Genomic DNA, 21,625 nt, shown 5'->3' with positions numbered 1-21,625 from the left:
TGCAACAATCCCTGCAAATAGTGATAGGCTTCCAATAGGGAGAGACCAGTGTGAGGAGCAGAATCCATGAAGAGCCAGAAACATCTCCAACGTTTGAATAACAGTGAATTCTCTCTGCATTGTGGGATCCCTTTGGAAGGGTTATTGTTTAACTGATTTCTGCTAGGCAAGACAAATCATGGGATATCTTAATGGGAAATGTCAACTGAGAGATAGGCAGGGAATTAAAAATTAAGCTTGAAATACTCTATGGAAGCCTCTTTTTCCCTTCCAATGTTAATACCTGACCTCAAAGCAAGACTTCATTTCATCAATTTTGAGAGGCCTAAGGAGATAATGCCTATAAAGTAATTGCTGTATGGGGGGGGGGAAAAAGACATTATCAATAGAAACATAATTTTGACTCTTTTCTTTCCCTATGAAAAACAACATTTGAGGCTTAAAAATCCAAATGTGTGCTTCTGATGATGATGTTAACAGACTCTGGAGACACAGTGAAGGTACTTCATTTGCAAGCAGTTCTAGTCAGCATGGTGCAAGTCAATGCTAGTTTCCACAAGCAACTTTTGTGAGTGTTTATTGTTGGACACAGAACACTGGACATGGCAGAATGGGGACTAGAAAGGCCTAGAGCACATTCTGTCCAATAGATGGATAAGATGAAATTATTGTTCCTGCCAGCCTAGTGATCTTTTGTTCTATTTTGCTCTGCAGTAATCCCATTTACCCTTACAGTGCATTCCAGCACACGTCTGAGATCACTGCCTGGCATATAGTAAGTGCTTAACAAAATTCATTAAAAAACAACAATAACAACAAAACCAAACACTCAGTGCAGAAAGATCATCCATTGTGCTGACATTATTGCTCTCCTTGATCATCTTTATCATCCTTGCTTACTGAGTACCTACTGAATGAAGAGCAGGGTACTAGGGGTTTGGGAATACACAGCTGATGTAAATGACAGGAATCCCATCTTCAAAGAATATCGGTGTATGTATACATATATATATACATATATAAATATATGTATATATATAAAATCATTTTTGAAGATGGCACTATTGACAATGAGGTCTTAGTCATGAAGGAAAGTAGGGGTTTGGGAATACTCAGCAGGTGTAAATGACAGGAATCCCGTCTTCAAAGAATATCGGTATATATATATAAAATCATTTTTGAAGATGGCACTATTGACAATGAGGTCTTAGTCATGAAGGAAAGTGTGGTTGAAAAGAGCAATTGCTAAAAGAATAGAGAAGCAGCATGGGCTATTGAAAAAAGCATGGGCATTCCCCACTCGGCCACTTGTCTGCTGTGTGACCTCTTTCAAATCACTTCACTTTTCTCTGTTTCAGTTACCTCCTCTGTAAAATGGCGACTAAGGGTGTGAACACTAACTGGACAGGAACTGGATCCAACCTGATTATCTTGCATCTACCAAGCGCTTAGTACAGTGCTTGGAAAATAGTAGGTGATTTACAAATGCTATTTAAAAAAATATACTTCAGACTATGCTTCACCAAATCTTTAATTCAGTTCTTGCCTCCCAGCTTGCATATCCCTTCTTCAGGTTCCCCATACAACTATTTTGGTGTCCTGCCATCATCAATTTTCTTGACAATAGTAATAATAATAACAATAATTGTTGTATTTATTAAGTGCTTACTATATGTCAGACACTATGCTAAATGCTGGGGTGGTGACAAACAAGTCAGTTTGAACACAGCCCCTGATCCATGTGGGTCTTACAGTCTCAATCCCCATTTTGCAGATGAAGTAAGTGAGGCCCAGAGAAGTGAAGTGATTTGCCCAAGGTCACACAGCAGACAAGTGGTGGAGTGGGAATTATAACCCCTGACCTTGTGACTCTCAGACCTGTGTTCTATCTACTACACCATGCTGCATCTGCTGTGTCCTCTCTGCAGAGCTACACTGCTGTGAGCATTTGTTTCAATTCTGGCTAATCAACTGTGTTCTAGGACTACATTGTTGCTAGTCTTGGGCTACCATTTCATGATGTGTAGAGCTCCTAGGTGGCGCTGGTGAAACTGGCCCAACAGCTGGATTCATTCCATCATATTTACTGAGCACTTACCCAGTGCAGAGCACCGTACTAAGCCCTTGGAAGAGGATGTGCCTTCTTGTGGTAGATACAGGTTTCACAGCCACATAGAAATTTGGGCATAACCCCCTCAAAATGCCAACTGCACTGGGACAATGAGACTAGCACTAGAGGGCTTTGTCCCAAAGATTTTGGGGCATGGTGGGCAGTTGCACCGACTTACTCTGCCTCTTTGGGCCAGAAAGAAATGGAAAAGGGAGCCAAAATGCTAATTGCCCCTATACTCTCAGGAAGAATAGGAACAGATGGAGGACTTCACGAATGCTCATATCCCCAAAGCCTCACAGGGGTGAGCTGTCTTCCCAACTCACCGCTGTCCGGTCCTCCAGCCAACTTGGGAGTTCCCCCAGGATAACAGTGGGCATTGGAGCATCCATCTCAGTTTCAAGCTACAGAGCCACAGCTCAGCTTCAGGTGCCTCCCAGACCAGTACCAGCTCCTGTCTCCACACAGTCACCAATTCAATAGTATTTATTGAGCGCTTACTATGTGCAGAGCACTGTACTAAGCGCTTGGGATGAACAAGTCGGCAACACATAGAGACAGTCCCTGCCGTTTGACGGGCTTACAGTCTAATCGGGGGAGACGGACAGACAAGAACAATGGCAATAAACAGCGTCAAGGGGAAGAACATCTCGTAAAAACAATGACAACTAAATAGAATCGAGGCGATGTACAATTCATTAACAAAATAAATAGGGTAACGAAAATATATACAGTCGAGCGGACAAGTACAGTGCTGTGGGGATGGGAAGGGAGAGGTGGAGGAGCAGAGGGAAAAGGGGAAAATGAGGCTTTAGCTGCGGAGAGGTAAAGGGGGGATGGCAGAGGGAGTAGAGGGGGAAGAGGAGCTCAGTCTGGGAAGGCCTCTTGGAGGAGGTGATTTTTAAGTAAGGTTTTGAAGAGGGAAAGAGAATCGGTTTGGCGGAGGTGAGGAGGGAGGGCGTTCCAGGACCGCGGGAGGACGTGACCCAGGAGTCGACGGCGGGATAGGCGAGACCGAGGGACGGTGAGGAGGTGGGCGGCAGAGGAGCGGAGCGTGCGGGGTGGGCGGTAGAAAGAGAGAAGGGAGGAGAGGTAGGAAGGGGCAAGGTGATGGAGAGCCTTGAAGCCTAGAGTGAGGAGTTTTTGTTTGGAGCGGAGGTCGATAGGCAACCAGGGCCAGCTGCAGCCCAACTGCCTTCAAACGGGATCCACGGATGCAAACTCCTCAGCGTCCCTGGTGAATTCCCCCAGATTTCTGGTGGACTGGGTTTTCTCCTCTCCAAAACTGTTTCATTCTCCTCCTCCTCATTCCCTTTTCCCTTTTCTTCCTTCCCTTCCTCTCTGGTTACAATTCGTCTTTTTTTAGTTACATTTTCCTTCTTATTTCCCCCTACTTTTTCTCCCCGGTTCCTTTAAAGCCCCACCCCTTCAATGTTGCTCTTCCTCTTTCTCCTCCTCCTCCTCCTTCTGGTTAAATGCTTCTTATATACCAACTCCACCACTTATCTGCTGTGTGACCTTGGGCAAGCCACTTCACTTCTCTGTGCCCCAGTTACCTCATCTATAAAATGGGGATTAAGACTGAGCCCTATGTGGGACAACCTGATTACCTTGTATATATCCCAGTGTTTAGAACAGTGCTTGGCACATAGTAAGCACTTAACAAATACCATAATAACAACAGTAATAATAAGCACTGTTCTTAGTGCAGGGGTAGGTACAAGTTTATCAGGTTGGACATAGTCCCTGTCTCATTTGGGGCTTACAGTCTAAGCAGAATAATAATAATAATGTTGGTATTTGTTAAGCGCTTACTAAGAACACTTACTATTCTAAGCACTGGGGTAGATACAGGGTAATGAGGTTGTCCCACTTGAGGCTCACAGTTAATCCCCATTTTACAGATGAGGTAACTGAGGCACAGAGAAGTTAAGTGACTTGCCCACAGTCACACAACTGACAAGTGGCAGAGCCGGGATTTGAACTCATGACCTCTGACTCCCAAGCCCGGGCTCTTTCCACTGAGCCATGCTGCTTCTGGCTCAGAAGGGAGAACAGTGATTGAATCCCCATTTTACAGTTGAGGAGCCTGAAACACAGAGAAGTGAAGTGACTTGCCCAAGGTCACCCAGCACGCAATTGACAGAGCTGGGAATAATAATTACACTATTAGTTAAGTGTTTACTATGTGCCAGGCGTTGTACTAAGCGCTGGGGAAGATACAAACATCCTTTAACTGTTGGAGTTCCTCAAGGGTCAGTTCTTGGCCCTCTTCTGTTCTCCATTTACACTCACTCCCTCGGTGAACTCATCCGCTCTCACGGCTTTGACTACCATCTCTACGCAGATGACACGCAGATCTACATCTCCGCCCCTGTCCTCTCCCCCTCCCTTCAGGCTCGCATCTCCTCCTGCCTCCGGGACGTCTCCACCTGGATGTCGGCCCGCCACCTAAAACTCAACATGAGCAAGACTGAGCTCCTCATCTTCCCTCCCAAGCCCGGTCCGCTCCCAGACTTCTCCATCACCGTGGATGGCACGACCATCCTTCCCGTCCCGCAGGCCCGCAATCTCGGTGTCATCCTTGACTCGTCCCTCTCGTTCACCCCACACATCCTATCCGTTACCAAGACCTGCCGGTTTCACCTCTACAATATCGCCAAGATCCGCCCTTTCCTCTCCACCCAAACGGCTACCTTACTATTACGGGCTCTCGTTATATCCCGGCTAGACTACTGTGTCAGCCTTCTCTCTGACCTCCCTTCCTCCTCTCTCGCCCCGCTCCGGTCTATTCTTCACTCCGCTGCCCGGCTCATCTTCCTGCAGAAACGATCTGGGCATGTCACTCCCCTTCTTAAACAACTCCAGTGGTTGCCTATCGACCTCCGCTCCAAACAAAAACTCCTCACTCTAGGCTTCAAGGCTCTCCATCACCTTGCCCCTTCCTACCTCTCCTCCCTTCTCTCCTTCTACCGCCCACCCCGCACGCTCCGCTCCTCGGCCGCCCACCTCCTCACCGTCCCTCGGTCTCGCCTATCCCGCCGTCGACCCCTGGGTCACGTCCTCCCGCGGTCCTGGAACGCCCTCCCTCCTCACCTCCGCCAAACTGATTCTCTTTCCCTCTTCAAAACCTTACTTAAAAATCACCTCCTCCAAGAGGCCTTCCCAGACTGAGCTCCTCTTCCCCCTCTACTCCCTCTGCCATCCCCCCTTTACCTCTCTGCAGCTAAAGCCTCATTTTCCCCTTTTCCCTCTGCTCCTCCACCTCTCCCTTCCCATCCCCACAGCACTGTACCCGTCCGCTCAACTGTATATATTTTCGTTACCCTATTTATTTTGTTAATGAATTGTACATCGCCTTGATTCTATTTAGTTGCCATTGTTTTTACGAGATGTTCTTCCCCTTGACGCTGTTTAGTGCCATTGTTCTTGTCTGTCCGTCTCCCCCGATTAGACTGTAAGCCCGTCAAATGGCAGGGACTGTCTCTATCTGTTGCCGACTTGTTCATCCCAAGCGCTTAGTACAGTGCTCTGCACATAGTAAGCGCTCAATAAATACTATTGAATGAATGAATGAATGAATACAAACAAATCAGGGTGGACAGAGTCCCTGTCCCACATGCAGCTCACAGCCTCGATTCCCATTTTACAGATGAGGTAACTGAGGCACCGAGAAGTGAAGTGACTTGCCCGAGGTCACACAGTAGACAAATGGAGAAGCCGGGATTAGCACCCAAGTCCTCTGTCTCCCAGGCCCGTACTCTTTCCACTAGGCCATGCCGTTTCTCATGCTTCCTGCTTCAGTGGCTCCCTGCCCCCCTTCTTCCTTGACCACTACAGATTTATAACCCTTCATTGTGGAATGGGGCTTGGTGTTGTTTTCTGTTTCTGTGTTTCCACTGTTGGAGACTGTCTCAGTCACATGAACTGCATGAAACTTCTTCTGGAAGAAAGGCACTTTTTGTTTGACTTCAGTGCATGAAACTTGTCTGTCTGCTACAGTTGTCTGCCCATATACCATGTGATATTCAAACCCCATTACTAAACACTCATTCATCTTCACATTCACATTCCTTTCTTCTTCATTGTGGACATATTATCTTTATAGTAATGATTGTGGTATTTGTTAAGTGCTTACTTTGTGCTAAGCACTGCCTTAAGTGCTAGGGTAGATACAAGACAGTCAGTCAATCATATTTATTGAGCCCTTACTGTGTGCAGAGCACTGTACTAAGCACTTGGGAGAGTACAATACAGCAATAAACAGACACATTTTCTGCCCACAACGAATTTACAGTCTATAAGGTCCCACATGGCCTCAAAGTCTAAATAGGAGGGAGAGCAGGTATTGAATCTCCATATTGCAGATGAGAGAACTGAGACACAGAGAATTTGCCCAAGCTCACAGAGCATACAAGTGCCAGAGTGAGGATTAGAATCCAGGTCCTGTGACTCCCAGTTATATGCTCTCTCCCCTAGGCCACACTGCTTAATATCCTTGTAAGCTCCTTGAATTCAGGGAATATTTCTACTAACTCTATTGTACTCTTCCAAGTGCTTAGTGTAGTGCTCTGCCACGTAGAAGGCTCTAAAATACTATTGATTGGTTGATTTATTGAGAGACTGCAGATCAGCAGCTGATCTTCACTTCCTACTTGAAGGGTAAGCTCAAAAATTCCCTTTGGCCCAAATCATACTTGTCATCACAGGGTGGCTTTTCCCCCAGGCTTCCCTTCACAGAGGCACGGGACCAAATAGTACTGCATTAGTTTCCTTGCTAGCCATCTGGCCTCCAGCCTCTCCACTTTCTTGTTCTTACTTTTTCTCTATGCTTCCATTTCATGATGTGTAGAGCTCCTAGGTGGCGCTGGTGAAACTGGCCCAACAGCTGGATTCATTCCATCATATTTACTGAGCACTTACCCAGTGCAGAGCACCGTACTAAGCCCTTGGAAGAGGATGTGCCTTCTTGTGGTAGATACAGATATAGAAATGTACCATTTCTATAAACATAATAAACATAATAATAATGATGGTGATGATGATTATAGTACTTGTTAAGTGCATATTATATGACAATCACTGTTCTAAGTACTAGGATTGAAACAAATTGTTCAGGTTGGACACAGTTCCTGTCCCAGATGGGGCTCACACTTTTAAGCCCTATTTTACAGATGAGGTAACTGAGGCCCAAAGAAGGGAAGTGACTTGTCTAAGGTCACGCAGCAGACATATGGCAGAGCTGGGATTAGAACCCAGGTCTTTCTGACTTTCAGGTCTGTGCTCTACCCACAAAGCCATGCTCCTTCTCATAGTGTAATTCTATTTTGAGCATATCATCCCACTCCTCAAAATCTCCCAATAGCTGCCTATTCTTCTCTGCAACAAATGGAGGCTCCTGATCAGCTCTCTCCCACTTAACTTAACCTCACTTCTTTCCCATTATAACCCTGCTCCCACCTTCACTCTTCTCAAGCCAGCCTACTCACTAGAGCTTGGCCTAGTGGCAAAAGCACGGGCTTGGGAGTCAGAGTTTGAGGATTCTAATACTGACTCTGCCACTCGTCTGCTGTGTAACCTTGGGCAAGTCACTTCACTTCTCTGTGCCTCCATTACCTCATCTGTAAAATGGGGATTAAGACTGTGAGACCCTCAAGGGTCAACCTGATTATCTTGTATCTACCTCAGTGCTTAGAACAGTGCTTGGCACATAATAAGTGCTTAACAAATACCATGATAATAATAATAATTATTATTACCACTTGTTCTTATCTCTCACACATTGACCTCTCAATCACTCCCTGCTTCCTGCCTGGTACTCCTTTCCCCATCTTCCAAGCTCTTCTAAGATAGCATCTCTTCCAGGAGGTCTTCCCTGATATGTTGCCCCCTGTTGCCATTTCAGCACTTCTGAGTCACCTAAGCCTTAAGGTACTAATACAGTCCTGCCACATATCATTTAGACATATAGCTTTAAGCTCTGTTGCTTACTCCTACCAGTAATTTATTTTAGTGTCTGTCTCTCCCACTAAATGATAAGATCCTTAAGGTCAGGAGTCATGTCTAACTCCATTGTACTCTTCCAAGCACTTAGTGCAGTGCTCTGCCCAGAGTAAGTGCACAAGAAATACTATTGATTGATGAACTGGTAGGGTAAAACGCTAGACCTATGAACTAATAGTTTAGCATGTTGCTTTCCCTACCTCTTTTAACCTTTTGTTCTCCTGTTTCCCCACTTCTCTTTTCTTTTTTTCTTTTGGATGGCATTTGTTAAGTGCTTACTATGTGCCAGGCGCAAATAGATTCAAGCTAAACAGGTTAGGCACAGTCCATGTCTCACATGAGGCTCACATTCTTAATTCCCATTTTACAGGTGAGGTAACTGAGGCATAGATAAATTAAGTGACTTGCCCAAGGTCACACAACAGATGAGTGGTAGAGCTGGGATTAGAACCCAGCTCCTCTGGCTCCCAAGCCCATGCTCTATTGATCAGTCCACACTGCTTCCTATCTGCTTCTGCTTGTCATCTCCAGGGGAGCTGAAAATCAAGTAGAAATCTCCAATAATACCTCTGAGTCAAAGGACCTATGTTTAATCACAGCTCTGCCATTTGCTTGCTAAGTGACCTTGGGCAAGTCACTTGATTTATCTGTGCCTCAGTTTCCTCAACTGTAAAATGGGGATTCAATACTTGTTCCCCCTTTCCTGTAGACTGTAAACCCCACAAAGTACATTCAGTTATGATACAATTCTCATGGTCTCAAGAGCTGGCAATGGGTGTACAATCAATAACGACTGCCTGGCTTTTGATGATTCATACATCTCCAACTTCAGCCATAGTTGCTCTGCTATTACTGTCGTTTAATAATACCTAGTCAATCAATCAATTAATCATATTTATTTAGTGCTTACTGCATGCAGAACATTGTACTAAGTGCTTGGGAAAGTACAATATATAAGAGTTGGGAGACACATTCCCTCCCCAAAACAAGCTTTCAGTACAGAAAAGAAATGAATTGAGTGAAAAGTGAAAAAAGCCTCTGTAACTTTAGTTAGCACCTGAGGAAAGGCAAAGATCGAAGTGAATGCCAGACAAGACAGCAGGCTGGGTGATTTTATCTGTCTTTAGGTACTCTGAGTAATCAAGAACATTGTGTTCCTTGTTAAGGCCATTTGTGGATCTTGGTAAAAAGGTTATGGTTGGGTTGTTAGGTTTCCCCATTCCCCCTGAAGGATTTTGGTTATTCACATTATTGTGTGAGATTACAATATTTGTTTCTGGGTTACCTGCCTTCCCAAATGGAATGTTTCCTTTGTAGTGGACACCTGACTTCTCCTGAGACAATGCCTCATGTCAGGAGGTTGAGAGCAATATTCAGAAGAGGGTGGAGAAAGCAAATTAGGGAAAGGATCAACTCACCTGTTTGACAGATAGACTGGGAGCGGGGCGAGCGGGGACTCTATAGTCTCATCTGGACATTGGTAAATATCCTGGACAAGGATTTCACCTGAGGACACTTCAGTGCTCACAAAACATTCATTTATTTTAGTGTCTGTCTCCTCCACTAACCTATAATTCCTCAAGGGCAGGTATCATTTCTACTCACTCTGTTGTACCTCCCAAGCACTTAGTACAGTGTTATGCACAGAGTAAACTTTCAGTAGATACTACTGATTGATCATTATGGGCAGGGAATGTGTCTGCCAATTCTGCCAACTTTCCCAATGCTTAACACAGAGCTCTGCATGTAGTAAGCACTCAATAAATACCACTGACATTGATTGAAGACTTTCAGGAAACTGCATGTAGCTCACTGAAGCTGGGGCTTAATTTCCAGGTGACTGTAACACCAGAAGTGAAAAGTTAATAATAATAATAGTAATGACAGCATTTGTTAAGCACTTACCATGTGCTAGGCACCACACTACGTTCTGTGGTAGATACAAGCAAATCAGATTGGACACAGTTCCTGTGCCGCATGGGGCTCACAGTCTCAATTTTATAGGTGAGGGAACTGAGGCCCAGGGAAATAAAGTGACTTACCCAAAGTCACATAGCAGACTCTATCCACTACACCAAGCAGCTTCTCCAACCATAGTGGATACATCCCTTTTCCAGATGAAATATTTTTTAACCCACATTTTGGAATGGAGAAGAATCTTCTAAAAATGTAAATTCACAAAAAAACCCACCACTTTCTTTTTAAAAACGGATGTTTCCTCTCAAGGCTTGATGTTACTTTCTCAAACATCTTTCATTTTGAAAGTAAACCTTGTCCACCATAGACTCACTCCAAATTGAGAAGCAGCGTGGCCAAATGGAAAGAGCGTAGGCCTGGGAGACAGAGGACCTGGGTTCTAATCCAAGCTCTGCCATTTACCTGCTGTGTGACTTTGGGCAAGTCACTTAACTTCTCTGGACCTCCATTGCCTCTTCCACAGAATGGGGATTCAGTACCTGTTCTCTTGCCTATTTAGACTGTGAGACCCATTTAGGACCTGATTATGTTCTATCTACCCCGGTAATTATTACAGAGCTTGCCACATAGCAAACTTAACAAATGCCACAATTATCATTATTATAACTACTTCTTTTCATCCTTGCATTACTTCAAGGTCATGAGGTTTCTGAGAAAAATGATAACATTCTCTTCCTTGCTGCCCTTTCACCTTTGTTCATGTTCCAACTGCCCAGATTGAATCCAGCTTTCATGCTTTCAGACAGGCATCTCCAGTGTGTAAAGAGTAAACACGAAGGAAAACAAGGAACACGGAAATTGGAGATTAACTGGAGATAATGAGAGGCAGATCAAGTTTCATATCTTGCCTGAGTAATGCAAATACACAGTCATCCTAAAGAAAGGTTAAATCCAATTTTGGCCAGAGTTTAGGATCAGGAAAATCTTTTCGACAAAAACTTTGCTTGCAGTAAAATGAGACTTGACTGTTTTGGATCAGTTGATAATGCTAATCTTGCTTGGACACAGACTTGGAGAGAATTCATAACTCTTTAGTAAAAAAAAAATTGGCAAAAAGAGAGTTTTCTCATTTGTAAAATGGGGATTGAATCCTCCCTCCCCACCACTCTTAGGATTGTGAGCCCTATGTGGGGCAGGGGCTATGTTCAACCTAATTATCTTGTCTCTACCCCAGCACTTAGTACGGTACTTGGCACATAGTAAACACTTAATCAGTACCATAAAGAATGTCTAGTGAGAACTGAAAAAAATACACATGTAAACTTTAGATTATAGACAATTGAGAATACTGCACAACCTCATATAGCACTGTGGTTGTGTCCTTGGAGATGTCTTAAGAAAAAAGTCTTATAAATCACTGAAGCAGTGAGGAGCAGGGAAGACAACCCAAACTTTTGCAATCTGACTTCTGACCCTCTCTAAGGTCACCATTATTTCCTTCTTGCCAAATCCATTGGCCTCTACTCCATCCTATTCCTCTTGGACCTCTCAGCTGCCTTCTAGACTGTTAAGCACTCCCTTTTCCTGGAAATGTTATCTTACCTTTCTACACTGAAACTGTTCAATTCTGCTTCTCCTCCTATCACTCTGGTTGCTCTTCTCAGTCTCTTTCACCAGCTGCTCCACTGCCTCCCACCCTCTAACTGTGGGGGTCCCTTAGAGCTCAGTTCTGGGTCCCTTTCTATTTTTCACCTACACCCATTCCCTCAGATAACTTGTTTGCTCCCACAGCGGAGGATTCCCAAATCTACCTCTCCAACCCTGTCCTGTCTCCTTCTCTGCAGATTTGCATTTCCTCCTGAATTCAGGTAAATCTACCTGGATGCCCTGCGGAGCCCTCAAATTTAACATGTCCAAAACAGAACTCTTCATCTTCCCACCCAAATCCTGTCCTCTTCCTGACTTTCCCATCACTGTAGATAGCACCACCACCCTCCCTGTCTCACAAAGCCATAACCTTGACTTTTTCCTTGACTTACCTCTCTCATTCAACTCACATACTCAATCTGTCACCAAATCCTGTCAGTTCTATCTTCACACTATCTCTAGATCCAGCCTTTCTTCTCCATTCAAATTGCAACCACACTGATCATATTTCAACTTGACAACTTGCATTAGCCTCCTCACTGCCTTCCCTGCCTTCTGCCTCTTCCCCTCCCATCCATACTTACCTCTGCTGTACAGATCAGTTTCCTAAAAAAAATTCAGGCCATGTCTCCCCACACCTCAAAAACATACAATGGTTGCTTATCTATCTCCACATTATTATATTGTTATATTGTACTCTCCCAAGGGCTTAGTACAGTGTTCTGGAACACAGTAAGAATTAACTGATTGACTGGCATTAAACAAAAACTCCTTGGCTCTGAGGCACACAATAAGCTCTCCCCTACAACTTTACCTTGCTGATCTTCTACTACAACCCAGCCTGCACAGTTCACCTGTCTAATACCAATCTACACATTGTACCTTGATCTCATCTTTTTTATAGCTGACCGCTTGCCTATGTTCTCCTTCTGACCTGAAACTCCCTCCCCATTCATATTATAATTATATTATTTGTTAAGTGCCTAGTATATGCCAAGCACTTGAGCATTGGGGCAGATACAAGATAATCAGGTCCCACTTGGGGCTTACAGTCTGAGAGAGAACAGGTATTGAATCCCCATTTTGCAGATAAGGGAACTGAGGCACAGAGAAATGAAGTGTCTTGCCTAAGGTCACACAGCAGATAAGTGGAGGAACCAGGATTAGAACCAGGCCTTCTGACTCCCAGGCCCATGCCCTTTTCACTAGTCCAAGCTGCTTCCCACAGACCACTACCTTCCCCACCTAACAAAGACCTACAAAAGTCATACCTCCTCCTAGAACCTTCCCTGACTTCCCCTACTTGCCCTCTTTTCTGAGTATCTCTTAACCACTTGATATTCACCCCACCCCCAGAGAACTTGCATGCATATCAATCAGTCATATTTATTGAGGGCTTATAAATAATGATTATTATTATTGTTATTATGGTATTTAAGCCCTTATTATTAATTATTATTATCATTATTATTCTAAGCACTTAGTATAGATCTCTGCACACTGTAAGCACTCAATAAGAACAGTGCTTTGCAAATAGTAAGGGCTTAACAAATACTATTATTAAATACCATTAATTTATTCAATGTTATTTTTATCAAGCAGTAAGTGCAGATCACTGTGCTAAATGTGGAAGGGTATAACAGAGTTAATAGATATATGAATCATATTATTTTAGTGGGTATATTTTTTTCTGATTCAAATGGTCACTATTTTTCACCCTTTTGATTATATTCGGTATTTCCAAAATCCAAATACAGTGAATTTTCCCAATAATAATAATACTGATGGTGGTATTTGTTAAGCATTTACTATGTGCCAAGCACTGCTCTAAGCACTGGGATAGATACAAGGTAATCAGATTGTCCCACATGGGCTCACGGTCTTAATCCACATATTACAGATGAGGGAACTGAAGCACAGAGAAATGAAGTGGCTTGCCCAAGGTCACACAGCAGATAAATGGTGGAGTGGAATTAGAACCCACATTCTCTGACTCCCAAGTCCTTGCTCTTGCCATTAAGCCACACTGCTTCACAATACAACTTACTGAGGATTAATCCATTTTCAGCAGCTTCCTGCTAACTACTCCCCACATTCCTTTATGGTCTGTTCTATTGAGTCACTTTATCAACTGCATTTTTCTCCAAATCATCTATCCATCAATCAATACAATATATGTGTATATGGCTGCTCAAACTAGATAGCTAAATTTAGACCATGAGATAAGTTCATCAGACAGCATGTTCCCCAAGATAAAAACTTGCTATTTCATGGGAAGCAGCATGGCTTAGTGGATAGAACACAGGTCTGGGCGTCACAAGGTCATGCGCTCTAATACTGGCTCTGCCACGTGTCTGTTGTGTAGCCTTGGGGAAGTCACTAGACTTCTCTGGGCCTCAGTTTCCTCATCTGTATGATGTGGATTAAGATTGTGAGCCCTATGTGGGACAGGGACTATGTCCAACCTGATTAATGTATATCTACCCCAGCATTTAAAACAGTGCTTAGCACATAGTAAGTGCTTAACAAGCACCATAATTATTAAGGGAAATTGAATTTCAGAAATGTGGTCTCAAAGTTAGAAGATCAATGAGAAGTACAGAAACCAATTTCCTCTTTCTTGCTAAGAGTCCGGGAATCAGTGGTATTCATTGAGCACTTACTGTGGGCAGAACACTGTACTAAGCACTTGGGAGAGTACAGTGCCACCGAGCTGGTAGACACATTCCATGCCCACATGAGTTTACAGTCTAAAAATGGGCCCTGGCAGAAATATGTCCAGAATGGCTCCTCCAAGCCTTGGTCTGGGCGTCATTGGTGCATGCGTCTTTCAATTGGCAGAACAGTATATGCCTAAAATCAACCATAGTTGGATTTCATGATGATTAATGAGGTAAAATGTTGCTAGGTCCTAGAGCGGTAAATGCCCATTTCATACAAAGTACATCTCATCTTTTAAAACAAAGGACAGTTATATATGCATGTATCAACAGTAATGATAGTAACTATGATAATTATTATTACTGTGGTATTTGCTTAACAATATTTGCCAAGCAGTGTGCTAAGTACCTAAATACAAAACAGGTAGATTGCTAGCTTCTTGAGGGCAGAGATCATGTCTACTAACTCTACTGTATTCTCCCCAGCACTGCACACACAGCTCTGCACATAGTGGATTGTAAATTCTTTGAGGTCAGGGATCATATCTACTAACTCTATTTTACTCTCCCAAGGTGCATAGAATAGTACTCTGTATAGAGTATGCATTTTCAGTATACTATTGGTTTTGGTAATGATATACCTAACAACTCAGGAAAATATTTTAAATAATCAGAAATCTACAAGGAAGCAAAATATGGCCAGACTCATGAAGAATAGGATACCTGGAGTTGTATCTATCCTTGATTTATAATAAAAGAAATGCTAGGGTTTAAGCGATTACTTAATTTTATATTTCAAATTTGTAATGACGTAGGATGCATGATAGTGTTATTGTAATGAAAATACTACAATTATACCAGGGATATTTAAAAGAGCAGTCTACTGGATTAGCATTTTTTAATGGTATTTAAGAGCTTACCATATGCCAGGGACAGTATTAAGCACTGGATAGATACAAGCTAATCAGGTTGGACAAAGTCCATGTTCTTAATCCCCATTTTACAGAAGAGGCAATGGAGGCACAGGGAAATGAAATGATTTGTCCAAAGACACACACCAGACAAGTGGCAGAGCCAGGATTAGAATCCAGGTCTTTCTCACTCTCAGGCCTGTGCTCTATCCACTAGGCCGTGCTTGTACAAGTTTTAACAAGGCGGAGATATAGATTTTAATTTTTACTTTCAGAGTTGAAATAGCAAGGCCAGAGGAGTCAGTGATACCAGCAGACAACACAAAGGTGCCAGGGGTGAACTTCAGCAAGCCCTGAAGCACACTGACCTGTGGCTAGCCTAAGCCTGGAAAAACAATGCCTGCTAACCACAGGAGATGAGTACAGTCTCTATGGTTCAAGTCACTCCATACCCTACTAGTCAGTTGTTATTAAAAAATCACGAGGCATAAATGAGTAGGAGACATCCTACCTCCAGTGTGTTTTCCCTTTCTAATCAAGTTCTTCCTTGTATCAAGTGAAGGAAGGGAAGAACATGGGCCTGGGAGTCAGAGGGACCTGGGTTCTAATCTTGACTCTGCCACTTGTCTGTTGTGTGACCCTGGACAAGTCAGTTTACTTCTCTGGGCCTCATTTGCCTCATCTGTAAAATGGCAATTAAAACTGTGAGCCCCAAGTGGGACATAGACTGTGGCCAACCTGATTAGCCTGCGTCTATCCCAGTGCTTAGTACAGTGCCTGGCATAGTAAGTGCTCAACAAATACCATTAAAAAAATGAAAACAAAACCTGACAACTCTCCTGTTTCTATTTATTTCTATTTCCTTATTTTGATTCTTCATAAGCAAAGAAAATGATTGATCAGTGTCTACCCAATCAAAATCCTTCAAAGACTTAAAAGCAGGTTTTTAAATCATTCTGTGTCCTCACATTTTTATGCTTTTTGCCATTTCTATGCTTTTCTTTGGATTGTCTCCAGCTATTCTACATAGCTTTTAAGTGGCAGTTACTAAATTTGGGCTCATTAAAATGTGATCAGTACACAGTAGAGCTGAAGAACCATATTTGTTTTTAAAATAACAAGCCAGTGTCACTGACTCCTTCCTATTCAGGTTATGGTCAACTCTGATCCTCCTCTCTCCCCACCCAGCCAATTTTTCCACTCCTGTATTTGGGATACTTTCACTATTAGAAGCACTGCTTTGCACTTTGCTCCTTGAATTTCATCTAGCATTCTAAGAATCATTTTTCCAATTTGCCTAGCTACCTTGGTGATAGGAATAATAATGGTATTTGTAAAGCACTTACTATAATAATAATAATGGTGGTATTTGTTAAGCACTTACTATGTGCAGAGCACTGTTCTAAGCGCTGGGGGGGATACAAGGTGATCAGGTTGTCCCACGTGGGGCTCACAGTTTTAATCCCCATTTTACAGATGAGGGAAGTGAGGCCCAGAGAAGTTAAGTGACTTGCCCAAAGTCACACAGCTGGCAAGTGGCGGAGCCAGAATTCGAACCCATGACCCCTGACTCCCAAGCCCGGCTCTTTCCACTGAGCCACGATGCATCAAGTACTTGGATAAGTGTTGGGGTAAATACAGTGCAATCAAATCAGATCCAACACCTTGGCCCACATAGGGTTCACAGCCTTAGGGGGATGGAGGGCAGGTTTTGAGTCTCCATTTTAAAGATGAGGAAATTGAGGCACAGCGAAGTTGTATGGTCAAGCAGCTAGGATTAGAACCCAGGTATTCTGACTCCTGCGATCTTTCCCTTAGGCCACACTGCTTTTTAGGCATTTTGGGATTACATTCCTATCTTCCAACATGTTAGTAACAAATATAAATATATGTATATGGTATCTGCTAAGAACTTACTAGATATCAGGCATTATACTAAGCACTGGGGGTAGATACAAACTAATCAGGTTGGACACAGCTCATGTCCACATTGGGCTAACAATCTTAATCCCCATTTTACAGATGAGGAAACTGAGGCACAGAGAAATTAAGTGACTTGCCCAAGGTCACAAAGCAGACAAGCGGTTCTGACTCCCAGGCCCTTGTTCTATCCACTAGATGATACTGATTCCCAAGATACTGAAACAGCATTGCAAAGTGGCTAGCGATGGGCCTCGGATTCAGAAAATGATGGGTTCTAATCCTAGCTCTGCCACCTGTCTGCTGTGTGACCTTGGGCAAGACACTTCACTTCGCTGTGCCTCAGTTACCTCATCTGCAAAATGGGGATCGAGACTGTGAGCCTCACCTGGGTCGGAGGCTGTGTTCAACTCGTTTTGCTTGTATCCACCCCAGCACTTAGTACAGTGCCGGGCACATAGTAAGCACTTAACAAATACCATCACCGTTTTTTTTTTTATAATACCACTTGCCACATCTCCCCAGGTTAATGCTGGGCTACTGATGGTTACGCTTTGGGGACAACCCTCTGTCTTTCTAACTATCTTTCCACCTAACTGTGGCATTGCCAGGACAACACTAACCTAGTTTGTCCAGGAAGATATGATTTGGGATGGAATCTAAAGTTTGATTGGTTTTATTCATTCATTCATATTTATTGAGCACCTACTAGGTGCAGAGTTGTACAACACAGCAATAAACAAACATATTCCCTGCATATAATGAGCTTACATCTGACATGATCTGCTTTTCACGGAGCCATGTTGATTGCTTCCTTTTCCACATATGCTTTTCTAGGGAGTCACAGATGACAATTTAGTCTCATAATAATAATAATAATGGTATTTGTTAAGCACTTACTTTGTACCAGGCACTGTACTAAGCACTGGGGTGGACACAAGCAAATCAGGTTGTTCCACATGGGGCTCCCAGTCTCAAGCACCAGTTTACAAAAGAGGCAACTGAGGCCCAGAGAACTGAAGTGATTTGCCCAAGGTCACCAGAAGACAAGTGGAGGAGCCAGGATTAGAACCCACCACTTTCTGACTCCCAGGCCCGTGCTTGATCCACTCCATACTGCTTCATTCATTCATTCATTCATTCATTCATTCATTCATTCATTCATTCATTCATTCATTCAATTGCATTTACTGAGTTCTTACTGTGTGCACAACACGGTATCAAACACTTGGAAAGTTCAATTCAGCAATAGATAGAGGCAATCCCTACCCAACAGGCTCACAGTCTAGAAGGGGGGAGGCAGACAACGAAACAAAACAAGTAGACAGGTATCAATAGCATCAGAATAAATAAATAGAATTATAGATGTATACACATCATTAATAAAATGTATAATAATAATGGATCCCAAGTATGGATGTTAAACTGAATGTTGTATTAGCATTTAAGGATAGAAATAGGGTTAGGGATCCAGATCTCTGAATCTCTGGCTCGAAGGGCTCATCACCACATATTAAATAGGGTTTTTAGTAACCTACCACTGATTTTGAGGTGAAAAAGAATGGGGTGGAACAGCACCCACTCAGTGCATGTTTGATTCCATATCTTTTGCTGTGTTATCAAGGATGTGAGCTGTAACACAGGAAGAGCTCAACAAATACCACTGATTGATTGATTAATTGATATGACAGGGGTGGCCAAGCCTCATGAACAGAAGAGCAGCAAAATGAAAGCATAATATGGCTGACAACCTTGTATTGAAGCAGATTCCTTTTGTTGAATGGTGAGCAGGTGTTCTGGGGTGGCGGGTGGGGGGTGGTGGAGGGTGATGGCATTCTTGGGGATGGGTGAAGGAGGTGGTGACTGGTGACAGAGAGAAAGGGCACGGGTTGGGGTGGAACAGAGAGTGCCATACCCCTCCCCGGCCAGGACCAATGCCACCACTGCCCAGAGGGCTGGAGTAGCAATTCAATGCAGCAGCATAATAAGGAATAATATAACATATGTGCTGCAAGGCAAATAAAGAAGCAGCTTGTGATCAGCAAGCCACAGTTTGCTTCTCCCCACTGCATTCTGAATTGAAGGATTTAACAGGTAGCTTAATAAAATCCAATTAAGAGAAATGGACTAGAATCAGGACTGCTGTAATTCTGCAACTTCAGCTTCCTTACACCATGTGATAAATTTCCGAATCAGTAGGAAGGCAGATCAGAGATACCAGGGTTAAATACTCCACTTGGATTTGCTCCCTTTTTTCATCCCTCCCCCAGAACTTATGTACATATCTGAAATTTATTTATGTATATTAATGCCTGTCTCCTCCTTTAGAATATAAACTCACTGTGGGCAGGGAATGTGTCTGCCAACTCTGATATATTGAACTCTCCCAAGTGCTTAGTACAGTGTTCTGTACACAGCAAGCACTCAATAAGTACAATTGATTGATTGATTGAAAATATGAGTTTGGAGTCAAAAACCACTCATTTAGATGCAAATATCAGACCTGCTTTTTTCCCCATGATCCTTTTTCAGATTTATACCTTGCATAGCATTTAAATAGAAAATATTATAGCCAGATGATCATATCATCACTCCTATCCATTTGCAGAAAGCAATTACCCACCTTTCCTAGACCAAACACCCTGGGGCACTCTCAAAAACCAAGGCATTAAACACAGGCAGAAAAGAAGCAAGATAAAAGTGTCTAAATTGGAAGTTATGTTTTCTTAACATAATGCTGATGTTGGGCATTGAAATTGGAGAATATAAGGGGTACCTGCGAGGGGGTTCCCAGATTTTTGTTCAGATCTACTGGAAAGGGCCACTAATCCCAGGAAACCTTTAGGAATGTGCAGGGGTGGTTGGATTTGACTTAGGAGAACAGAAGCCTGATACAATCAAAATGAATAGAATGCTTCCCCTGGACACCCTAATACATGCTTCTAAAGCATAAGAGACCTCCTGTTCCTGTTAACAAAATGGAACCACTGGTTTCAAATTGAAGCTTCAGGTATAAAAATGAGGAAATTAAACAGGCAAAGAGAAGGGAAGGAAGGCATATTTCCCCGACCCTTTCCCCAGTGTCCACTTACATTAGATTAGTAATCAGAGCTCAGATTCCATGTGATTTTCCCATTCTCTTCTCTAGTTTACTTCTGCCTCTTCTCCTTCCACTTTTATAAATCAGCACAGATAATATGCATCATGAAAAAACACCACGGAAAACTTATTTGCTAAGGGGCTGCTGGCATGTTTGATTCCATGTCTTTGCTGTGTAATCAAGTATGTGGTCTCTAGTCCTGATTGCCTAGCACCTATTTATTCTTTAAGAAGTGCCTGCTGGAATATCAGAATTGACACACAATTTCTTAGGCTCTTTCTAAAGCCATCCAGGCTCCCAAGGCTAGCCCCAGCACAGTCAAGAAAGGTTCTCACCTGGATTTCAACTCTGCTCTTGTCCACTTTCTGATGGTAAATCAGGAGATCTGGGTCCTAATCCTAGTTCTGTCGCTTGCCTGCCACGTGATCTTGGGCAAGTCACTTAACTTTTCCATGCCTCGGTTTCCTCATCTGTAAAACGGGGATTAAATACCTGCTTTCCCTCCCCTCTGAGTCTAGTATGGAACTGATTGTACTGTAAATACTTCTGTGCTTGGCATATAGTAAGCATTTAACAATTATCATTATTATTATTAGCATTGTCCTGGGAGTCAGAAGGACCTGGGTTCTAATCCTAGCTCTGTCGCTTGTCTGCTGTGTGACCTTGGTTAAGTCACTTTCATTCATTCATTCAAATTTATTCACTGAGCCAGTATTTGATTAACTTTCAGCTATTTCATCCTGATAGATTTGCGCTAAGTGCTTTGGAAAATACAATGCAATAAAAAAAGTGACATTCCCTGCCCACAACTTCTCTATGCCTCGGTTTCTTCATCTGTGAAATGGAGATTAAGACTACGGGACAGGGACTGTGTCCAACCTGGTAAGCTTGTATCTACCCCAGCACTTGGAACAGTGCTTGGCACATAGTAAGCACCTAACAAATACCACCATCATCATTATTAGAATTATTATTTCTAAGGAAATATGATGAGGCTGGAAGGGAACCGACCAGATCTGGTTTGTGGAATGACAGCTGTCCCAAGAGTTATAGAGAATTGGTCCTTCCTAGCTCATTATGGGCAAGGAACGTATCTGCTAACTGTTGTAGGGTACTCTCCCAAGTGCTTAGTACAGTGCTCGGCACACAGTAGGCACTCACTAAATACCACTGATTGATTTGTTCCCGGGGTCCTTTAAAACTGAGTTTCTCCCCCCTTACCTCCTCTTTTCCTTGGACGTTTTTCTGCTGTCCACCCATGGACAGAGAAGGGGATGCAGCAGAAGAGGCAGATGAGCAGGGTCCCGTCCGGTTCCAACCCCGGAGGGAGCTTGGAGCCAGTCTGATGGGAGAGCGG

The 21,625-nt window shown here is 43.2% G+C and overlaps 1 protein-coding gene across 5 annotated transcripts in view; it reads right to left on the bottom strand.

Annotated features, from left to right (window-relative positions):
• Window positions 1–21,625, bottom strand: part of MLPH (melanophilin) — an 89,577-nt gene extending 67,952 nt beyond the window's left edge. For 3 of the 5 annotated variants that reach the window (XR_003760754.2, XM_029068246.2, XM_029068249.2), the window contains exon 1: window positions 21,490–21,624. The gene's annotated coding sequence lies outside the window, so the exon portion shown is untranslated. Of the gene's footprint in view, window positions 1–20,603; window positions 20,683–21,489 lie in introns of those variants that run through there. The other 2 variants (XM_029068250.2, XM_029068247.1) reach the window with 2 other exon arrangements.

This window comes from Ornithorhynchus anatinus, chromosome 7, assembly GCF_004115215.2.
Source record: "Ornithorhynchus anatinus isolate Pmale09 chromosome 7, mOrnAna1.pri.v4, whole genome shotgun sequence".
Classification (NCBI taxonomy): domain Eukaryota; kingdom Metazoa; phylum Chordata; class Mammalia; order Monotremata; family Ornithorhynchidae; genus Ornithorhynchus; species Ornithorhynchus anatinus.
Note: the sequence above shows the minus strand (reverse complement) of the source record. Positions and strands in the feature narration are given on the sequence as shown.